General features: G+C 33.6%; 1 long non-coding RNA gene across 1 annotated transcript; it reads right to left on the bottom strand.

Moving 5' to 3' along the window:
- Window positions 1–3,681: 3,681 nt before the first annotated feature.
- LOC309796792 lies at window positions 3,682–7,269 on the bottom strand. The gene is made up of 3 exons (XR_014292502.1): window positions 7,115–7,269; window positions 5,532–5,609; window positions 3,682–3,764 (listed from the first exon to the last, which is right to left on the bottom strand). It is a non-coding gene; the product is annotated as an uncharacterized lncRNA (long non-coding RNA).
- Window positions 7,270–19,994: the final 12,725 nt, after the last annotated feature.

Below are 19,994 nucleotides of genomic sequence, written 5' to 3'. Positions count from 1 at the left end.
ACCACAAAAATTTGTTAATGGATACACTATATAAAAATAATTAAACTCTAACATCAATAATATGGAGTTTGGGGACAAGAATAAATGTGTAGAGCTTTTTATGGTAATTGAAGGTGAGTTGTTATGAGTGTAACATAGTCTATTATAACTATAAGATGTTTGGTGCAAACTTCATGGTAACAATGAAGAAAAAATACTATAACAAATACACAAAAGACAAAGAGAAGAGAATCAAATCATATCACTACAAGAAATTGTCAAACCACAAATAAAGACAGCAGAAGAAGAGAAGAATAAGAGAACTACAAAGCAGGTGGAAAATAATTAACAAAATGTCAATAGTAAGTCCTTAACTATCAATAATTATTTTAAATGTAAATGGGTTAAACTCACCAATCAAAAGACATAGAGTGGCTGAATGCATTTAAAGAAAAAGACCAAACTATATGTTGTCTAAAAAAGACCCACCTTAGATTTAAGGACACACATAGGCTGAAAGTGGAAGGATGGAAATATTTATTGCAACTCTTAACCAAAATAGATATGGGGTGGTTTCACTTATATCAGCAAATATAGACTTTAAGTAAAAAACTGTCACAGATACAAAGAAGTTTATTACATAGTGACAAAAGGGTCAATTCAACAAGAAGATATGACAATTATAAATATATATGTACTCAACATCAAAGTACATATATATAGCAAACAGTGACACACCTAAAGAGAGAGAGTGACAGCAATTCAAAAAAAGTAGGAAACTTCAATTCAATGCTTACAATAATGGACAGATCACTGAGACAGAAAATCAATAACGAAACATCAGACTTGAAAAATACTATAGATCAAATGGCCCTAACAAATATATACAGAACATTCCACACAATAGTAGCAGAATACAACTTCTTTTCAAGTGCCCATGAAATATTCTCAAGGATAGATCACATGCTAGATAAAAAAACATGTCAACAAATTTAAGAACATGGAATTCATTTTCAAGTGTCTTTTTTGACAACAAGGGGATAAAACTAGAAGATTATAACAAAAGAAATTGGACTATACCAAACAAAGTGGTATATCTGACAAGGGGTTAATATCCAAAATATGCAAAGAACTCATGCAAGTCAGCATCATAAAAACAAACAACCCAATTAAAAAAATGGGCAGAGGACCTGAATAGACATTTTTCCAAAGACAAACAGATGGCCAATAGGGCCATGAAAAGGATGCTCAACATCACTAATCATCAGGGAAATCTAAATCAAAACCACAATGAGATATCACCTCACACCTGTCAGAATGGTTGTTATCAAAAAGACAACAAATAACAAGTGTTGGTGATGATATGGAGAAAAGGAAATCCTTTAGCACTGATGGTGGGACTGTAAATTGGTGCAGCCACTATGAAACACAGTATGGAGATTCCTAAAAAATATTAAAAATAGAACAACTATATGATCCAGAAATTCCACTTCTGGGTATTTATCTGAAAAAAAAATAAAAACACTAATACAAAAAGATATATGCACACCAATGTTCATTGCAGCATTATATACAATAATATATATACCTATATATATATATTGCAGCATTATATACAATATGGAATATATATATATATTGCAGCATTATATACAATGGAATATATATATATATTGCAGCATTATATACAATGGAATATATATATATATATATATATATATATATATATATATATATATATATATATATAAAATGGAATATTGCTCAGTCATTAAAAAGAATAAAATCTTGTCATTTGTGGCCACATGGATGAACCTAGAGGGTATTAGGCTAAGAGAAATAAGACAGATGAAGAAAGACAAACACTGTATGATTTCACTTATATGTGGAATCTAAAAAAACAAAACAAATGAATAATCATAACCAAACATAAACTGAGCCATAGATACAGAGAACAAGGTGGTGGTTGCCAGAGGGGAAGGGGATGGGGGGAGGAGAGTAATAGGTGCGGGAGATTAAGAGGTATAATCTTTCAGTTACAAAATAAATGTCATAGGTATGAAATATACAGTGTGGGGAATATAGTCAATAGTTATGTAATATCTTTGTATGGTGATAGATGGTAACTAGACTTATAATGGTATTTATTTTGAAATGCATACACATATCAAACCACTATGTTGTGTACCAGGAACTAACATAGTGATGTAAGTCAATTATACTTCAGAAACAAACAAACTCATAGAAAATATGATCAGATTTGTGGAGATGGATCAGAGATGGAGGTGGGAGGAGGGGGAATTAGATGAAGGCAGTCAAAAAGTAAGAACTTCATTTATAAGATAAATAAGTACTAGGGATATAATGTACAATATGATATATACATACTGCTGTACCTTATAAATAAAAGTTTCTGAGAGACTAAATCCTAAGAGTTCTCATCACAAGGAAAAAATATATTTTCTATTTCTTAATGTAGTATCTATGTGTGATAATGGATTATTAAAACTATTACACTAATCATTTCATGATGTACATGTCAAATCATTATGTTGTACACCTTAAACATATTCACTGCTGGATGTCAATTATACCTCAATAAAGCTGGAAAAAAACTATAACAATTCTTTAAAATGAGTCTGACTTAATGAAGAATATAGACAAATTTGTTTACAACACATTGAACATTATAATTACATCATACTCTAATGTAATAGGTAGTATTTAAAAATAAGAAACCCAGGGAACAAAGATATTTCATTGATATGCCAATTTGAGAAAATAATTTGGATCATGTGCAAGCTTGCATTAAAAGAGCAATATTCATTTATTATTATTAGATGTTTATTGCTCTAATTATTTTCCAGCTTTTTCCTCAAGAGCTCAAAGTGCTTTTCATATATATTGAGCTTTATTCTCTAAGACTCTCCACCACACAGTAACTCTGTTATCCAGCATACTACTAAACATAATGCTTTTGACATTTATGTTAACTGGCATTTCCATTACATTTCTTTTTACAGGGTTGCAAAATGCACGCAGGCAAAAAATTGTTTTAACAGCAATGACTTAAAAATATAGAAGTTTAAACTGGGCTGTTTCTAACCTAAAAGCCAACTTTTAAACTTGAAAATGAGATTGCACATACTGACCTGAAGACAAGATTATTTTTCATTGAATAAGGAAAAAAGATAGGATTCTAATGTGCTTAGAAATTTTCAAATTTCTGAATTATTCAATAAATATTACATACTCTCAATATAGATGTATTAGGTCTATTTTATCATGTCTCAATTTTTAAAATTTGGAATTTGGCAGCTCTCTAGTAACCAAAAATAATTTGCTAACTAAAATACCCTATTTTTGTAATATGCTAAATAGAATAGGGTTTACTGTTAAAAAAAAAAAGTATACTTAAGAAAATGCCATCATCTCTCAGGACTCTTGGACATCATGTAATGCAGTGCACTGGCAATTAAATAGAAAATGTTAAAGCATTTTCCTATGAATAACAAGTTGGAATGTGACTTAAACACTGACCTGTCATTTCATTTACCCTGCTAATATTTCTGTGACATATATGGGGCAAGTTTCATTTGGAACTATAAAACGAAAAGAATATAGATTTATTCCATTTGTGTGACAAATAAAGTTGTATGTCCTGAAAAAGATCTTACCACTCCCTTGATTTTATAAAGGTTTGTGGTATTTCTTGAATATTATCCATAAGATCTTGATCCAGAGGCACTGGGGATGGGGCTGACTTGGCTGTTCCATGACTGTGGCTGCAAAAAAAAATGTACCTGGATTTATTATGTGCATGCAACACATAAATATACAAATTTCTTAAATGAATTCATGAAAGCTAAACTATCAATAGATGCATTACGAAGGTGGTCTGAAAGGCTAATTGAAGGTGGAGTGGAGAGGGAGGAGTCTAGAAAGGCTCATTGTAAAGAAGAAATCTGAACTTTAAGGGTAGCAAATTCAGACATTCATGGAATTTCTACTTTTATGTCCATTTATCTCAATATTGGGCTAAAAATATTTCAAAGGACATTTCTCTTTTTGAGTACTAAAATTTTTATAATCCATACCTCTGTTTACTCTATATACAACTAAATAAGTATTTATACAGTATTGATAGTACTTCCACAAAATGGCTTTAATGATATAGATTGAATACCTGTTGAAATTTAAGTTAAAGTACTTATTCAATCATGATGCAAGGAAAATAGCAAATCAGTTTAACTACGATGACTGAAACCAGGCATCAGAATTATGCTGTTTCATACTAGCATTTCAAATAGCTTTTGAGATTTTTCTTTTACTTTTTTTCATTTTAAGCATTTTTATAGGTACAGTTCAGTAGCATTTAATATATTCACAGCTTTCTGCAACCATCGTCACCATCCATCATTAGAAATTTTTCATCTTCCCCAAATGAAACTGTACCCATTAAATTATAACTCCTGATTCTCACCTTCCCCTAGCCCTGGAAACCACCATTCTGCTTTCTGTCCATGAATTTAACTATTTTAGGTACCTCATATAAGTGGAATCATACAGTATTTATCTTTTTGTAACTGGATTATTTCACTTAGCACAATGTTTTTGAGGTTCATCCATGTTGTAGCATTGTTAAAATTCCTTTCCTTTTTAAGGTTGAATAATATCCCATTGTGTGCATATACCACATATTGTTTATCCATTCATCAATATCCACTTAGGTCACCTCTACATTTTGCCTACTGTAAATAATGCTGCTATGAACGAGGGTGTACAAACATCTGTTCAAGTCTCTGCTTTCACATCTTTTGGGTAAATACCCAGGAGTGGAATTGCTAGATCATATGGTAATTCTATGTTTAATTTTTTTGAGGAATCACTGTATCAGCTTCCACAGCAGCTGCACCATTTTACATCCCCAACAGGAATGTACAAGTGTTCCAAACTCAGCACAATCTGGCCAACACTGCTATTTTCTGTTTATTTATTTATTTATTTTTAAATAGCCATCCTAATGGGCATGAAGTGGCTTGAGATTTTTCTTAAGTATGCTACCATCTATTAATAATTGAATTGACTTTTCCTATATATACAAGCCTACAACAATATTTTTATGATAATTATGCAATTAAAGCTTTAGTCTCCATCTAAATTCTGACATATTATCATTAATAATGGCTTATAAATTCCTAAATGTTTATCATACTTCTTATCCTAATATTAATGCCAGATTTATACTATTACATCAAAGGGAAATGTCAATATTTCTGTGGTCATTTCAGACAATGATGAAAGCCAGTTTGTGTGATTTACATAAAATGAAATTCACATTTATGGTTCTGAATTCATCAGAATTGCTATATATATAACTCAAACATATCAAATTTATACTTAGCTCTCAACTTTGCTTTGATTACATATACCTGGCTTAATAAAAAATTACTAACATTCCTAATAGGTCCAAAGCCTACTCTATTCAAGGATTTACAGCATACAATTGTTACCCATCTATCTGTCCTTCTCTGTAGCCAGTATACCCTTACCTGATACAGAAGATCCAGCTAATAGCAGAAATACTTTATAGCAGAAAATACTTCAGGAGGTCATCTGGTGCAGTTCACCTGCAAGACAAAAACTCAACAATAAAAAAAATTATGCTCTAATTAATAATCTTTTAAAACAAAAGTATTTTGTACTATATTTTGATATCCTAGTCCAGTGTTTATTTGCTAACTTATTCTTGAAAAGGCATCCCTTAACTTTAGTCAATTGTTTGGAACGCAGAGGATTTGCACTCTTCAACTGCGGAGTTTGGGATTTTTTTTTTTTTTTTTTACCTTAAGTTCTGTTTTGTTTTGATTTTGAATTTCATTTCCTGGATGCCTTTACATTTTTTTTGTGGTTATAAAATTAATATATACATACACCAAAAATATATGAAAATATAAAGATAATACAAAACTCAAGTAATTACTTAGAGACAATTACAATTAACTCTTGGTGTATACATTTTTAGAATTTTTATGCACATATACAGATGGAGGTATATAAATTATATTTTCTACAAAAAATGATCATGCTATACTTTCTATTTTTCAACCTTCTTATTCTAATCAACATTGTGTCCTGGATATAGTTCCATGTCAACACATACCATATATATCTAAGGGCTGCAATAGTGTTCTAGCAAATTACTATTAAACAATGGCTAAACTTTAAGGCCTTGACTTCTGAATGTAGAACAGAGAAATGAGTCATCTGCTGGTGAAATATATTCCTGTCAAATCAAGCACTTGCTGGTTGAGAATGATGGGTCCAAGCATAAGTTATTTAATCCTTTTGTCCTAGGCTAAATACACAACTACAGTTACCTCTTACCCATTAAAACAAATTATTCTGGAAGGATTTTTAAAATTTTATAAAAAATTAATAAAAAGAACCTCCCTGCCTCAAAATCTCATGATGCAGGAAAACACCAATTCCTACTCAAACACCAAATACAATAAATAATTATTTATAGTAATATTTTTTCCTCCTTTATTACTTTCCCTTTGTTATATTTTCCCTTTCCAAGATCTCTCTACAATTGTCTCCTAACAATTGTCTGAAGACCTACATCAAAGAAAACTCCAAATTATATTTTTGTCTATTGACTTTTCCCAGCAAAATAATAATTAAAAAAAAAACTAAATACATTTTAATACTCAGTTCAGTCCTTAATCAACAAAAGCTAATGATAAGTTATTTTACCTAACATGAGTCTTTAAATGAAATAAAAATACAAATGTACTTCTTGGAATATAGATAACTCTTTTAAACTTTTAGAAAATAAAGTTCCATAGACAGAGTTTATTTAAGTTTCATAGACAGAGTTTATTTCATTAAGCTTTGTTCACCACTGTATGCTAAACAATGCAGCCTGTGGTACTCAAAGAAATGTTCTCCATTTTATCTAAGCTCCTCTTCATATTTTCCCAGGAGGTGATGCAAGGAAAGACAACTGTGTTTGAAAGGGAAGGAACTTTAAATAATTCTGTAATTTTTTATGATATCTCATTAAACAAATGAAGACACACAAACATGCACAAACACATGGGTGTGCACATATACACACACATACACTTACAGAAAAGATGTACTAGATGGTGTGTATATTAACTGGCCTGCTTCTGCTAGCTCAATGGCATGTTTTCTTTCAAGCTTTTCATAAAGAAGCACAATGCTTGATTTGGGCTGGTCATATTCTCTGAGCAAAATCTTCTGCAGGTACTTGCTGTTGAAATACTCCAATCTGTTCAAGAAGCATATAAAATAAAAATTCCAAAACATTACTGCCATTTTTTTCAGTACTTTTATACTCTAGCTAGAAGGTCCCAGAACTGGTTCACCCACTGCCTATTCCAAGTGTGCTTTGTTTAGATGGAAAAAGTAATCTATGGTGCAAAGAGAAAATAACGTATAAGAAATTTTTACTTAATTTCAAATACGTCTTTATTAGGAAGTTGAAGTTTTAGGTTTATCCCATTAATGTCAACCAAGCCAAGGGAAACACAGACTATGAAGATAAAACCTTTGCACCAAAGACAGAAATATTGGCCAAGTAGGGTCTATATTTCAGAGAAGGCCATTGAAGGAAGAGGGCTTATATAGTTCATGTCAATGAATGGGAAAAGGAATAGAACAACTGTGTTAAATGTTTGCTTAGGGAATCTGAATTTAAACTCACACAGTAAACTCACAAAATGAAAAATAAATCATGTTAAACCACAGTTTCACAACACCTGAGTGAAAATATTCAGCTAAATATAAATTTATGGCCAATAAGTTCGTATTTTAAAAAACATGCACCATAATCTTGAATACTTTCTTGAGGTCTACTTCTTTTTCAAATGTTTACATATTAAAAGGCATTTTCTCTGCACACTTATTCTATAAAAACAGGAAAATTGGAAACACTCATATTGCCTAACAATAAAAAGTGGTTAATTAAGTGCACTACAATCCCTTCATGTCAGGAAATATTTTAAAAACATTTAAAATGATTCTCATTAAGAGTTTTAAGAATTTGTCAAAATGTGTGTAACTATCCTAAGCGAAAAAGAAAAGAAAAATTATATATATGGTATGAGCATAATAATAAAAAAGTAAGCATAGGAAAAAAGACTGGTAAGTATACCAAGTGATTGCTACTTAAGAATAAGATGATATTTTCTACTTTTCTGAATTTTTAAAATTTAAAACAACAAATCAAATTTTACTTCTATAAAGGGAAAAATAAACTGTATTACATTTTAAAAAAGACATTTTCTGATGCTCCGGGAGTCTAAGGTCACCTTGACTCTATGCTCAAGTTGTCAACCTGAAATTGGCTCAAGAAGACAATAGGTGGCAGTATCATAAAAACAAAACAAACAAAAAAAAAAACTGTAGAAGGTTAAATAGCAATTTTTATCAATGAAAAAAAACGAACCCAGAAATTTATGGAGCTTGGTAGAGATGCTATTTTAGAGGAAGAGGATATATGTGAGAATAGGTGAGAGCAAAGGGAAGAAGAAGAAAAGATGACCCAAATCTATGTAACCATGAAGGTTTTTTTAATATCTTTATTGGAGTATAATTGTTTTACAATGTCACAATTGTTTTACAAAGCACAGAGCTGATCTCCCTGTACTATGCGGCTGCTTCCCACTAGCTATCTATTTTACATTTGGTAGCGTATATATGTCTATGCCACTCTCTCACTTTGTCCCAGCTTACGCTTCCCCCTCCCCATATTCTCAAATGCATTATCTAGTAGGTCTGCATCTTTTTTCCTGTCTTTCCCCTAGGTTCTTCATGAAGTTTTCAAAGTCTGTGTGTGTAGCTCTTCCACAGACAAAAGTCACTGCATAAAACCACATGGAACATAAACAGAAAGACAAGTAATTAGCTCAAACTGTTTATTGTAAAAATATTTAATTGTTTGGACGTTTGAATTACCAGGAAGGACAAGACAATAAGTATAAATAGTCCCATTCATGGTTTACATCCCTTCTCTGTGATCAAAAACAAACATCCAAATCAAACATGTGGAAAAGACCGATTTTTGTTAGATCTTTTGCACTTACAAGAAGGGTAAATTAATCTATTCTTTATCAGAGTTTAAAATAAACTTGCTTTAGAGGTGACCACTATTATAATTTCTCTTGGTTCTCTGACATTAACTTCAGCTTAGAAAACATCTTTCCTGGATGGTGGTATAAAAGGGTGTTGACAAAGTATCAACCTTACCGCTTGTGCCAAGGGTTTGCTGCTAAAACTGTATCTGCCAAGCATAAATTGGATAGCTAGTAGGAAGCAGCCACGTAGCACAGGTAGATCAGCTAGGTGGTTTGTGACCACCTAGAGGGGTGGGATAGGGAGGGTGGGAGGGAGGGAGACGCAGGAGGGAAGAGAAATGGGAATGTGTGTATATCTATAACTGATTCACTTTGTTATATAGCAGAAACTAACACACCATTGTAAAGAAATTATACTCCAATAAAGATGTTAAAAAACAAAACAAAACTGTATCTGTTGTTTTACACAGCTCCTTCAAGGAATCTAGACTGAAGCAGCAGATTTAATAAGGGTTGCTACCAGGGCACTTAGGAATAGATCATAATTTAGAATAGTTTAAACATTTGGATTTAAAATCTAGGACTAGATTTAATATCAACATTAAAATGATCCCTTTTATAATTCATTTAGTTGTTCATTCAAAAATATTTATTGGATACTTATTACGTGGAAGGAACTTTTCTGAGTGCTGCAGTTACAGAACTTAGGGCAGACAAGGTCTCTGCCCTTTTGCCACTTACATTTTAGTTGGATAGAAACATACAATAAGAATAATGATATATTTATAAGAATTATAGGGGCTTCCCTGGTGGCGCAGTGGTTGAGAGTCCACCTGCCAATGCAAGGGACACGGGTTCATGCCCCGGTCCAGGAAGATCCCACATGCCACAGAGCGGCTGGGCCTGTGAGCCATAGCCGCTGAGCCTGCGCATCCGGAGCCTATGCTCCACAATGGGAGAGGCCACAACAGTGAGAGGCCCACGTACCACAAAAAAAAAAAAAAAAAAAAAAAAAAATTATATATTTTTTCAAATTAAAATAAAATTTTATTTAATAAACAAGATGAGACATTAAAATACTAGAGAGTTATATGTTATTCAGATAATTACTGTTCATTGATATAATGGAGAATGATTGAGTAGTAAGGGAAGAACTCTTTGAGGAAATGAAATTTTAGCCAAGGCTTAAATGACACAAAGGTACTAGGCATGCAAAGATCAGAGAGAAGAGCATTCCAGACAGACGGAACATTACATAAAGGCTTTAAGTTAGAAATGTGCTGAACTTAATGTGTTAGGAAGGACAACATGGGTACAGTGTAGTATGTGGCAGAGAGAACAGAATGAGATGTGGAAGGAAAGCTAACAGTAGCCAGGTTTGTAAACTGAGGTAAAAAGTTTGGATTTTTTTTTTTTTTTTTTTTTTTGCAGTATGCAGGCCTCTCACTGTTGTGGCCTCTCCAGTTGTGGAGCACAGGCTCCAGACGCGCAGGCTCAGCGGCCATGGCTCACGGGCCCAGCTGCTCTGCAGCATGTGGGATCTTCCTGGACCGGGGCATGAACCCGTGTCCCCTGCATCAGCAGGCGGACTCTCAACCACTGTGCCACCAGGGAAGCCCCAAAGTTTGGATATTTTTTAAGTGACAAGATAATTGAAAATTTAATTAGAATAGAACATGATCTGATGTAAAATCCCTTTCTCTGGAACTGGGCATAATATCCCCTACCCCCAAAAAAGGGAGGTCTGAGAATTTTATGGCACACAATTTAGTTTTGAGGTCTGGACTTGGCATCAGTCATGTCCTTCATGACAAAAAGAAAAAGAAAGATCTTTGTCTTTGGTTTTTAGCTGTCATCATTTTTTATAACATGTGGATGAATAAATCTCAACTATACCCAAGAGAAACATACAGAAAGAGATACAGGCTCACTTCCACTTTTCTATACATGTACATAAGCATATATTTGGCAAATTCTCACTTTTCTTTCCAGTAATATTGTCCCCAGTGTCCTGATATGTCTTCTCTGCCAACCAGCAAATGATCAAATAACTGCAATAGAACAAAACATATGTCTAAATATACAGTATGCATGAGGAACTTGGTCAATTACTACCAAATAAAAGAATCCCTCAAAAGTGTCTTCAAAATTGTTAATTTCATCCCACTTGCTTATTTTTTTAATCTTAAGCTCTTTTCAGGGTAAGCATAAAAAGGAGCATCTATATTTATATGTAAGAATATATGCAGTAATTCTAGTATAAGCATTGGAGGCAATCCATTTAAAATTGAAAATACACATATCAATCAGTATATGATAGTTTCATTCATCTACCAAAAATCTGGGCCTGGTAAAGTGAAGGAAATAAAAGTAGTAAAAGGCATGGCCCTTGCCCTTGAAGGACATAAAACCAAACTGAAGAGGCAAGACTTAAAGAAGTGGACAGGGATCAAAGCATGTGCATGATGATACAGTTCAAACTTATCATGTGTACATGTATAAATGCAACAAGAAAAGGAAAGTTTAGAAAAGAAATAGAAAAAGATGGAGTTAGAGAAGGCCTATATGAAAATGTGCATTGTGAGCTGGCCCTGAAGAAATGGGGTTACATATGGAAATAATAAATCATTCTATGTAATGGGAACATTGTGAGTAAAATGTGTGGGAGAAAACAAGGAACTATATAAGAGATTTATGAGAAAAAGAAGGTTGGATAGATGTAGGTCAAGGGTGGGGAAGAGAAAATAGTTAAAAAAGTACTTTAAATACTAAGATTAAAAGTTTAATTTGACATAGCATCACAAAAAATAACCTGAATATATTTATGAGGAAATAATAAACCCAATTTGAGTGATATTCTACAAAGTAAATTCATGCACTTTTCAAAAATGCCAGTGTCATAAAAAAACAACAAAACGCTGAAAAAATAGTTTTAGATTAAATGTAACTAAAAAGATATGACAACTAAATGCAATGCATGATCCTAGATCAGGAGAAAAATGCTATAAAAACATTATTGGGACACTTGGAAAAATTTTGAATATGGAGTTATATTAGATTACACTATTGTTTCAGTTTTAAACTCTCTGAATTTGATTAAAAAATATGATTATGTACTAGAATGTCCTTTTACTTAGGAAATATTAATACATGCTGAAATATTTAGCAGTGAATAGTCAGCTGTCTACAACTTAATCTCAAATGATTCAGTAAATGACAATAATAATATATACATATATAGACAGACAGTGGTAAAGCAAAGATGGCAAAGGTTACACTGAATCCAGGTAGAGGGTATATACATATTCATTGAACTATCTTTGAAATCTGTATGCTTGACATTTTTAAAATAAAAAGTTGGAAAAAAGAAAATAAAGTTTGACTCCATCCTATAAATTGGTTAAATAAATTAAATTATGTCTTACCAATATAATATATATTATACAGTCATTAAAAGTCATCCATATGGTAGAAATAATACAGTAAAAAATATGATTTTCCCCCAAAATCGCCTAAAAATGTAATTCCATTATAATAAAAATCCCAACATATGTTTTTATTTTTTACAAATTGGGCAATCAAGTATTAAAATTTGAAGAAAAGAACATACAAAGTTGAATTAGTCATGCTTATCTATACACATTCTTAGGCACATAGTTATTAATAAAACTTAAGTGTTTTATGTATAGAAAGCCATTACATGTCCTGAAAATGTATCTCAGAAAATTATGAACTTTGCCACATTGAAGTTAGAAGCAAGGTAGGCAAGCTAGCTCTTCTCCTCTTTGAATAAAATTTCCAGAGTTTTTTCCACATTGATAAATCTAAGGGTATCTTGAAATCATTCTTAACATTTTCTATATTTCAATACTACTACTGTTATACTTTATAAAAGCCCACTTGGGATAAGCAACAATTCAAATTCTATTTCTATAAGAAGATAAAACCAAGTGATAAAGAGTTCACATCTTTAAATTTCTCTGAACTTCTCCTTACTTCTAACGTAGAAATGAGTCATTTTCTTCTTAACTTTGTGTAATTTTGAAACCCTATTTCAAAGAGTATATTTTGAAATTTGAATATGGAAATTTTTAACTTCCTCAATCCTCGATGGTACAAAAAAAAAAAAAAAACTCCACCAAAGACTAAAATACCCCATGAAAAATTTCCAACTACATAAGGATTACACAGGTCAACACAGGTCAGCTTATAAGCAATTGCTTTATGATATCAAATAGAGAATTAACTAAGTTACTGCATAATTTAGTCTAGTATTAAGAATTAATATGTTAAACAAACCAAAAACAGTTATAATTTGAAGTAAAATAACTCATAATTCATAGATTATTCAACCTGGATAGGACTTCAGATATCATTTAAACAGCCATTTAAACTTACTGATTAGGAAACCAAGGTCACAAAAACGTTAAAAGACTTTTCTAAGATAATGAGGGAAGCTGGATAGTAACAGAGCAAATGCTAGAATTCAGACTTCCATTGTTCTTACCTCTTACCAGAAGAACTGACTTCTTGATTTTCAAATTACAGATTGTCACAATATAACAAATACCTCTTCAGAATTCATAAAATCACGCCTCCTTTTATTAGAGAAATTCAAGTATAAGAAGACCTAACATGTAAGGACCTAATATACAAGGGTTAGTTCCAGTCGACAAAATGACCTACATGATGTATAGACATCTTACCCGAATGAGAATTAGTTCACTCACAGTTGGAGAGGTCTCTCTTCCAGTCACATCTAATAAGTCAACAAGAGGATGAATGGCCATCCCCTACAAAATGAAAAACAGAAAGCTGAATTTCTTTCATATGAAATTAGTGCTTGACTGTTTCCCTGGTGTGTGTGGGTCTATGTGTGTGTCTGTCTGCGTGTCTGTGTGTCTATGTGTGGGTGCATATCTCTTAATCTGGCCATGATAGGAATTTAGAATATTCTCTTAAAATTCAGAGGCAACATTGGTCTAACACCAGAGAGACGTGCTGTGGTTGTCTCTCACAAAGATCAATGGGGAATATATATATGTATTGTTTACAAATATGTGGGTCATTTAATGAATCCTAAAAAAAAAAAAAAAAATCTGGGGCTTCCCCGGTGACACAGTGGTTGAGAGTCTGCCTGCCAACTCAGGGGACACAGGTTTGTGCCCCAGTCTGGGAGGATCCCACATGCCATAGAGCGGCTGGGCCCATGAGCCATGGCCACTGAGCCTGCACGTCCGGAGCTTGTGCCCCGCAATGGGAGAGGCCACAACAATGAGAGGCCCGCGTACCACAAAAAAAAAAAAAAAAAAAAAAATCTACCACTATATTTCAAAAACAGAAAGAAGTAGCCAAATCAGAGAGCCAAAGTGCTGCAAGAGATTTTCATTTCAATTATTGCCAAATATCATTTTGTCTTTATTATTCATCATCCATTATATATGGGATTACAGTCCTCTCCACATGTTACTTTAAATTTTTCTTAAGAGGGATAATAAAAGAAGCAAACATTCTATATTAATAAATATTCATCGAGTTGTGCCACAATATTTATTGAACATGTATTATTGCCAAATTCTATATTAGGCACTGGAGTTACAATGGGAAAGCAAAGTAGAAAGGGCCCATAGCCTTATGGAGGTTACAGTGTAGTATGTCTCAGGGAGAGAGCCATTAGTTTAATAATTGCATTAATGAATGAACAAATACAACTTGAGATAAGTGTTCTGAAGGAAATGAAGCTGGTTTATGACAGAGTAACATAGTTTAAATTGAAGGATAAGTTTTCCCTAAGCTAAAACATAAAGGATGAGCAGACTTTAGCTATATGAAGGGGAAAGAACCATTCCTGGCTGAGGGAATAATAGCACTGATAACGCCCCTTGGCATGGCATATTAGAGAAAATGAAAACCTTGTGTAGTTGGGTTGTAGAGTAAAAGGGAGATCATATTATTACTAAGACTGGAGAGAGAGGCTAGGGTTAGACAAAGCAAAGCTTTCCAGGCTGTGTTAACCATTTTTAAAAAATTTTAAGACTAATTGAAAATTGAAATGGCTTGACCAGATTTGTGCTTTAAAAAGATAACTAGCTGCCGTGTGGAAGAAGTGTTGAAAATGAGCCATAATGGATATGAGGAGACTGTTTAGGAGACCGCTTTTTGTATTCCATGTTAGAGATGGTGATAGCTTAGACAAAGATGATGGCAGAGCATATACAAAGAAACTGACTTAGTGACCAAATAGACATAAAAAAGGGCAGTATGACAGAAAGGATGACACTAAGATTCCATGCTTGAGCAAAAGGAGTAGAGGATGGTAACACTAATCTAAATGAGGACGACTAAAGGTAGGAGCCAGATTGACAGGGAAAATCAAAAGTTCAATTTTAAACATACAAAACTTAAGATCCCTGTGAGATAGCCAAGTGAGGATGTCAAGAAAACCATATGTTCTAGAACTCAGATATTTAGGCTGGAGATATAAATTCATAAGTCATATGTATACAGTCAGTAAATGAAGATGTTATGTGGGTATGGATGAAATCATTAGGGAAAGAGTAAAGAGTGAGAAGAGGAAAGGCTCTACAGGAATCTTTGAGGAACTCTGATATTTAGTGACATAACAATGAGAATAAGCTTGCAAAAGAGACAGAGAAAGAGGAACCAGAGAGGTAAGAGGAAAATGAGAAAGTGAATTGTCACAAAGCACAATAAAAGACAATATTTCAAGAAGGTGGAAGTTTGACTCATGTGGAATCCCTGTGAAAGCTCAAGTGAAATGAGGATTGCAAATGACATTAGTAACCTTAATAAAAGAGATGGGAACAACAAAGATTTATGAGGTCAAAAAAGAAAATTACTTTAGTTTAGTTGTGTTTTTTGTTTGTTTGTTTTTGTTTTTTTTGCAGCACGTGGGCCTCTCACTGTTGCGACCTCTCCCGTTGTGGAGCACAGGCTCCGGACGCGCAGGCCCAGCGGCCATGGCTCACGGGCCCAGCCACTCTGCGGCATGTGGGATCTTCCCAGACCGGGGCACGAACCCGTGTCCCCTGCATCAGCGGGCGGACTCTCCACCACTGAACCACCAGGGAAGCCCTGTGTTGTGTTTTAAATAGGAGTGACTTGAGCCTGTTTAAAGTTGATGGGAAGGATCTAGTTGAAAAGGAGAGTGTGAATATACATGAGACAAAATAAATGATTGAAAATGCAAGACAAGAAAGGAATAGATTACAGAGCATAGCTTGAGATAGGAGACCCCACCTCTGTAATAAGAAGGAAGAAAAGGCTAGGAGCAGATGCAGTTATGTTGGGAAGTTGAAGGAGCTTCCATGGATGACTACTATAAAACAAGTTGCTTGGGCTTCCCTGGTGGCGCAGTGGTTGAGAGTCCGCCTGCCGATGCAGGGGACACGGGTTCGTGCCCTGGTCCGGGAGGATCCCACATGCCGCAGAGCGGCTGGGCCCATGAGCCATGGCCGTTGAGCCTGCGCGTCCAGAGCCTGTGCTCCACAACGGGAGAGGCCACAACAGTGAGAGGCCCACGTACCACAAAAAAAAAAAAAAAAAAAAAAAAAAAAAACAAGTTGCTCTTTGTAGAGTTCTCTTTTCTTAGTTTTGTTTTGTCTTTTTAAATAAAAGTATGGTTGAATGAAAAGTAAGAGAAGTTGAGATTTGCTCTAACATTTACATGTGGGAACAAGGAATTTAAGAAAGAAAGCTGTCAACTGAAGTATAAAACATGAGGTGGAATATGGAAAAAAACTGGCTGCAAATAAACAACAAAATCTATTGCTTTCAATGAACTTCCACACTACTTAGTCATTTTCAAAACACTTTGAAAATGCATCCCCATAAGGTTTCTATTGTCACCTTATTTCAGAGATGTGGAAAGAAGCAGATAATAATTCCCATTAATGTTAAGGTTGAAACTTAAAAGAAACTCAAGGTGTCCTAGCTCTTCATCAGCTCTTCAGCACTATTAAATGACAAAAATGCCTTACTTTGGCCCTGGTTTCTTTAACACACCAAATGAGCATGTAACCCCAAAAGCTTCCTTTACAATTTGGAACGCTGTAATTTTTTGCAAATGCATCTGAATTGCCCAAAGTCAGGGGATCGTCCTATTCACATGGTTTTCATAAGTAATTTTGTGTAATTCTCGGTTTTTAGATGACATTTGAGTTGTGCAATTCCACTAAATTCATTCTGACATTTGAAAGTTCATCATACAATGCTTTCATGGGATAGAACTACATCCTTTATCAGTGTTTATCACAGGCAAAAAGCTTCCTAGTGTGAGCAGGTCTGTCTAATGACCTGGCATTTTGAAAGGCTGCCTCCATATTTGCATTTTTAAACCCATCCATGCAACTCTCCATCTTCACTTAATTTAATTCATTCCATTCAGTCTACCATGGATAGATCAAAATTAATGCTTTTAAAATAAATATGTCAAACCAAACTGACCCAGTGACATCTCCTCTTATAACCCATTTTATGTATTTTGTACTATTATATTCTGGTCTTTTGAAGGTGTAAAATATAGGTGAGAGACAAAATTTTATTCCACATTTTGAAACTCTGTAGCATGGCTGGTTAAATGAAGTCTTGAGTAAATCAATAAAAATCATGTTTTAAAAAAATGGTCTCAAGTTCAAAGCTCTACTATATATGTTCATAATTTATATTCATACTCCAAATTAACTTTTATTTACTATTTATTCATTTATTTCCTTATTTCACAGATGTTTATTGCACATTTCATTGGAGCCCACACTAGTAGACTCTGAGTATATAGTGGAGAATAATTCATATATGTTTCCTGCATTCATGGAACTCAGCCTAGTAGAGGAGACAGACATCACCCAAGTGGAGAAGAAAACAACTAAAAGATTGATAGGTAGATAGATAGATAGATAGATACATACATACATACATACATATAGTGATACATTCTATGAAAGTGTTCAAAACAATAGGCTCAAAATGGGGATGCTGATACTAAGCCCCACACCATCGAAACAACACATAGTTTAATTACAGTTTCGGCTCTCCCAGAAATAAAATCAAACGCACTTACATAGAAGGTCTGGGAAGGCTTCTCTGAGGAGGTTGTATATAGCTGAGGATTAAAGGATAAAAGGAAGACAGATATGCAAGGAACTTAGGAGATAATGTTTTAGGGAGAAGGAATGACATTTTGGAAAACCCCAAGTTGAGAAAAAATTTGTCAAGTTTGAAGCAGTTAAAGAGGCTTTTAAAATACAGTGATCAAGAGGGAGAATGGCCCAAAAATGTGAGGCTTCAAAGGTAGACATGAGCCATATTTGTCACAGCTTATAGTCATCTTAAGTGTTTTGGAATTTATTAAAAGTTCAAAAAGAACCAATAGAAGAATTTTGGAAAGTAATAAAATTTGTGTTTTAAAAATATTACTTTTGATTCAGTGGGGATAACAGATTGAAAGGGGAAAGGAAAATGGAAAATTTTAAGGCAGTTCAGGAAACAGATGATAGTAGCTTGGACTAAGATGATGGCAATAGTAATGGAGAATAGCATAGAGATTCTACAAGGAGACAGATACAAGAATATTTTTGACAACACTATTTGTAAAAGCAAAAAAGGAAAAAATATATCAATTGAAAGGACAATGAATAAATAAATTGGTGTTTAATCATAAAATGCAGTATTGTAGAACACTGAAAATAAATGAGCTACAACTACTCATAACTATGTGAATAAGTATTAGTAATAAAATGTTAATAGACCAAAAAATTCCAGAAGGCTACATGCAAAACATACACATACACCCCCTCCACATACACACTTTCATAAAGTTAGAAAACAATTTAAACTGATCAATATATTGTTTATGTGTGTCTATATGTGTAATATGTGATTTCAAAAACTATTTTTTAAAAGACAAGAGATTGGTAAATGATTCATTTAGGATATCAGTTACTTGTGAGAGAGAGAGAGGTGAAAGAAAACAAGATAGGAAATGCATTGCATGGGTTATTGTTAATTTTCTCAAATTTAGTGCTGGGCTCACAACTGTTAGAAGTATTAACTGAAAGAATGAATGAATGAATAAATAAATGCCATGTATGGGCCAATGATTCTAGTGTATCATAAATAAAAATATATTATTAATACAATTTTGTATATCTAGAAACTTTTTAAAAGTCAAATACATATACTGAAGATGTATTTTGGAGTTAGAAACCACAGGGTTTGACATGAAGGATAAGTAAAAGGAAATAATCAAATATGTATTCTATATTTCTAGCCTTAGTAAATGGATGTGTCTCAGAGCCATTTACTAAGACAGAAGCAAAACAGATGAGAATCAGATTTATCCTCTGTAGAGATATTGCCTGTGTGGACGAAAACAAATGTTGCCTGCCATTCCCATAGACAATGAATGTTGCCTGCCATCAAGCCATCAGCCACTGCGGCTACCCCGAAAGGTATGCCCTGAGGGGAATTCAGGATGGAGAAAAACAGGACAGTGGCCCTAGAAAGTTAAGATGCATATCTAAGGAATAATTTCAATGAGCTCAGACCCTTGCATATTCCCATACATAGAAAAGCACTAAAATCATTAACTTTAGATGTCTGCTTTTTGTGATTAGCAGTAATGTTTTGATGTTTGACTATATTTTTTTTCAGCAAAAACTCCTATATATCCTGGCTCCTCTCTTACCTCTTTGAAATAGTTCCTCAGAGCTATCTGAGAGACTGTCCCCAGGCTATAGTCCTCAGTAAGGTGCCCAAATAAAACATAACTCACAACTTTTAGGCTGTGCTTTTCTTTTCAGTTAACAGCTGTGATATTTTTGTGAGACATCCAAGTGGAAGTATGAAGTAACAGTTGAATGTAAACATCTAGATCTCAGAGTAGATAGC

The sequence above is a fragment of the Mesoplodon mirus genome, assembly GCF_964341445.2.
Source record: "Mesoplodon mirus genome assembly, chromosome: X".
Classification (NCBI taxonomy): Eukaryota; Metazoa; Chordata; class Mammalia; order Artiodactyla; family Ziphiidae; genus Mesoplodon; species Mesoplodon mirus.
Note: the sequence above shows the minus strand (reverse complement) of the source record. Positions and strands in the feature narration are given on the sequence as shown.